At 40.8% G+C, this 4,445-nt stretch overlaps 1 non-coding gene across 1 annotated transcript; it reads right to left on the bottom strand.

The window, feature by feature from the left end:
- Positions 1 to 882: 882 nt before the first annotated feature.
- LOC129670870 (small nucleolar RNA SNORA17) lies at positions 883 to 1,016 on the bottom strand. Its single transcript, XR_008719276.1, has one exon. It is a non-coding gene; the product is annotated as a small nucleolar RNA SNORA17 (small nucleolar RNA).
- Positions 1,017 to 4,445: the final 3,429 nt, after the last annotated feature.

Genomic DNA, 4,445 nt, shown 5'->3' with positions numbered 1-4,445 from the left:
CTCTCCTGCCTAGATATCAAGCAATATGAGGGAAGCCGGAGCAGGCAGGAAGGCACCTCTCCCTCACTGGCACGACTGCCCAGCAGACAAGAGACAGGGACAGCTCTCTCACACCCACAACTTTGGGGGGGATAATCTCACCTGAAGCCCCCACATCCAGGGCCAGCTCTGCTGTGCTGTCCAGGGGAAGTGCAGGGCCTGCTCTCCCAAGTGCTGCAGCAGGTAAGGGGCAGGACCAGCTCTCCTGCTCTCATGACCCCCAGGCCTTGTCTTCTGCCTGCTGCAGGCAGTGAGAGGTGGTGGTGGAGGAGGGTATCTCTCCCATGTCCATGTTAACACACAGGGGATGGCTAGGGGCGGGGTCAGCTGTCTTGCTCTCATGCCTCTAGACCCAGCGCTCCCACTGTGCTCAGGTGGAGGGGTGAAGCCAGTTTTGGACAGGAATCAGACATCAACATGTCCCCACGCAGCAGCCCAGATCAGGCTATCAGCCTGGACTTTGGTGGTAACAGACCCTTGCTACTGCAGGGCCATTGACCCAGATATGGCTTCCCTTGACAGCACAGGCCAGGACCCTCTCCCCGTCCTAGAGTTGCATCAGTGGCTACTCACATCAAGCTGCTTCTCACTACCCTTGGGTTTCCTTTTCTGCCTCTCTTCGTTTTGTTTTTCTTTCTGTTTCGTTTCTACCATACTTGCTTCTATTATTGGTGCCCTGGGTCTCTGAGTGTCTGGGATGGTCTCAGGAGTGGTCTCAGAAGGGCGCTGCTCTGCTCATGTGTCATAACACCACCAGGCAGGCATCATCTTTGGCATGATCTACCCCCAGATCTCTGTGCAGCACTGGACTGGCGGTCATGTCAGACTGGCCTTCTTTCAGGGAGTGTTAGGCTGCTGCTAACCAATCTGATGTTCATACGTGAGAACACTGAGCATAGACATAGTCTTTTTCTTCTTTGCTATCTACCGAAGCACATGTGACACAGCAACCACTCCTGCTATGCTCTAGGGGCAGTTAGCTAGCTAGTTTTTAAACGAACAAAATATAAAGTTGGGTGAGTAGGAAGAATCTGGAAGAAATTAGGAGAGGGAAAAAACATGATCAAATTGTATTTTACCAAAAACCAAAACAAAACAAAACATTTTCAGTTAAAAAGAGAAGGAATGCACCACATATCACTATGTACAAAGTAAACGTGGTTTAACCACTGTGATGAAGTCCATGCTATAACCAGGTACCTCAGAACAGATTATTACTGTGGCTGGTAAAAAGTCCATTAATTTTTTGTACAATTTAAATGTAAAATATATTATTAAAAATTTTACAACCAAAAGAAAAAAAAATGTATAGGCACTCTAATAAGCACTTTTCTGATCCAATACTGTGCATTGCAATGACCTTCTACACAGGTAAAAGAGCCATTCAGCAGCTGTGGAGCTTCTGCTCTTTCAGCCTCAATTACATATTTATTCTCTTATCTATCACAAATTGTCTCCTAATAAAAAGTATTTGTGACCTAGTAAAAACTAGAAATTTCATTAACTTTATATCTTTTTTCATGACTCAACGTGTCTAGCATCTACAGTCCATTCTTCCTCATCACCTATATCACTCTTGTTCTTCCAACATGTCATGCTTTCCCTGTACTTACAGATATCTACACAGATACATTTATTCTAGGTGAGAATCTATACATGTTCTTTGTTTTATAGACTTCACACTTTTTTGAAATAATTTTATTCATGGTTAGTTGATCTTTTATTCAATTATTTTCATTGCTTATATTCACTGTATGTGGTGTCATGTTACATAAGAACATTTTCATGCACGTTCATAATGATGCTGAGCATCTTCCCCCATATCCACTGTTCTCCTTTTAATCTCCTCCCCTTCCACTGATCATTTTCCACTAGACAATTATTACACCTACCTTTCTGTCGCATATACCTATATGATCTTATGTAGGATAGGAAACATGCAATATTTGTCTTTGAGACTGACTAAATTCATGTAGTCATTCTATTATTATCATTATTCCCAACCCTGCATGCTGTACCCTTTCTGTGCTATACATGTGTTGAGCACTTCTTCCAGATTTCCTGGAAGGTTGCTTTCAAACATTTAAGTATTTTCCAGTATTGAAAGAACTCTGTTTTTCTGGCTGAAAATATTTCATCCTACCCTCATACCACTTCTTTCATTACCATTTCTGTGTGTAGTCACAACTAGGTTGCAATCAGACTCAGCTATTGAGAACAGTGTTGCAGGAACACTTGTGTGCAAGCGCCTCTGTGATGTGTTGAAGTACCCTTCAAGGAAATATCTGGGAGTGTTATACCTGTGGTAGAATTTTTTCCAGGAATTCAGACACTGACTTCCATAATTGCTGGTCAAGTTTACACTCTAGCAAATGCTGGTGTGTCTACCTAGTCCACAAAATGATAAATATTTGTTGCTCTTATTTTCTCTTAATCATGGCCATTCTAACCAGGTAAAATGAATTCTCAACATAGTTTAATAGTATGGCATATAATATGCAATACAACATGAAGATACTATGTCCTTGCCAATATACTGAGGTTTTGCACAGCTGCTTATTTGAACAGTAAAATAATTATTAGGTAAGATGGCCACTTTTACTATGTTAATCCTACTGATCCATGAACACAGAAGATATTCCCATCTTCTGGTATCTTTTTCAATTTCTCTCTTCAAAGACAAAATTCTTGTCATACAGGCCTTTCACTTGCTTGGTCAGTGTTTCACCATGACATTTTATATTATTTATGCCTATTGTGAAGGGTATTGTTTCCCTAATTTATTTCTCAACTTGTTTGCCATTTCTATGCAAGGCTACTGATTTTTTTTGAGTTAATTTTGTATCCAGCCATTTTGCTGAAAGTGTTTATTGGCTGTAGGAGCTCTGTGGTAGAATTTTGTGAGTCACATATACTATCATATCATCTGCAAATAAAGAAACTTTGCTTCTTCCTTTCCAATTTGTATCCCCTTGATCTCCTTTAGTTGTCTTATTGCTCTAGCTAGAACTTCAAAGACTATACTGAAGAGATAGGGAGAGAGTGGGCAGCCTTGTCTTATCCCTGATTTTAGTGGAACTGCTTTAAGTTTCTTTCCATTTAATTTTATATTGGCTATTGGCATGCTCAATATTGCCTTTCTTGTGTTCAGGTATATGTCTTGTGTTTCTGATCTCGCCAAAACTTTTAACATGAATGGGTGTTGTCATAGGCTTTATCAGCATCTAAGGAGATAATCATGTGCTTTTTCATTTCAGTTTGTTTATATGGTGGTTTACATTGGTAGATTTTCATATGTTGAACCATCTCTGCATCCCTAGATGAAGCCTACATGATCATGGTGGATGATGTTTTTGATGTGTTCTTGGATTTGTTTTATGAGTATTTTATTAAGTATTTTTTGTATCAATGTTCATAAGGAAGATTGGTCTGAAATTTTCTTAGTTCGGTCTTTGTGTGGTTTAGGTATCAGGGTGATTGTGGACTCAGAGAATGGCAATGTTTCTGTTTTGTGGAATAGTTTGAGGAGTATTGATATTTGCTCTTCTTTGAAAGTCTAGTACAATTCTGCACTGAAACCATCAGATCTGTCTGCTTGCAGACAGGAGCCTAGCATAGTGCCTTTTGAGAGGCTACATTGAGCAGGTGATGAAAGCAGATGTAGAGACCCATAGCCAAACAATAGGCCAAACTCAGGGAGCCTGGTAGAAGAGTGGGAGAATTGAGGGATTGGGAGAAGTCAAGGACACCACAAGAAGACCTTTGGATTAAATTAAGCTAGGTCCATGGAGGCTCACAAAGACTGAACCACCAACTGAAGAGCATGCATGGGCTGGACCTAGAACCCTTACATATTAGTAGCAGATGTGCAGCTTGGTCATCATGTGGGTCCCTAACAACAGGAGTAGGGGCTGTCTCTGACTTTGTTGCCTGCTTTTGGATACCTTTCCAGTATCCTGGTGGGGCTGCCTTGGCAGGCCTCATTGGGAGAGGATGTGCTTATTCCTGCTGTGACTTGAGGTGCCAGGGTGTGTTGGTACTCCTTAGGGGCCTCCCCTTCTCTGAGAAGGAGAGGGAAAAATAGGAGAAGAGGGACCTGAGGACAAGACTGGGAGGAGAGGAAGGAGGAACCTGGGATCAGGCTGTAAAGTGATTAAATAAATAAAATTTAAAAAATTATTAGGAGGCACTAATGTTTCCAGAATGCTAATTAATTGATTGGAGAATATTGTATGAAGAGAAGAATACTTGTTTCTATTCTACTTTTCATGTTTAGTGTTTTTTAACTGGGTAAAGGAAAATATGGGTTGAGAGTCATACTGCTTTATCTTATTATCATAACTACTTGAATATTGCTTCAAACATGTGGAATTGTTTTGTGAAAAATTTTACAAATGATTTTGTAG

This window comes from Psammomys obesus, unplaced genomic scaffold (genome assembly GCF_907164565.1).
Source record: "Psammomys obesus unplaced genomic scaffold, mPsaObe1.curated_primary_1811, whole genome shotgun sequence".
Lineage (NCBI taxonomy): Eukaryota > Metazoa > Chordata > Mammalia > Rodentia > Muridae > Psammomys > Psammomys obesus.
Note: the sequence above shows the minus strand (reverse complement) of the source record. Positions and strands in the feature narration are given on the sequence as shown.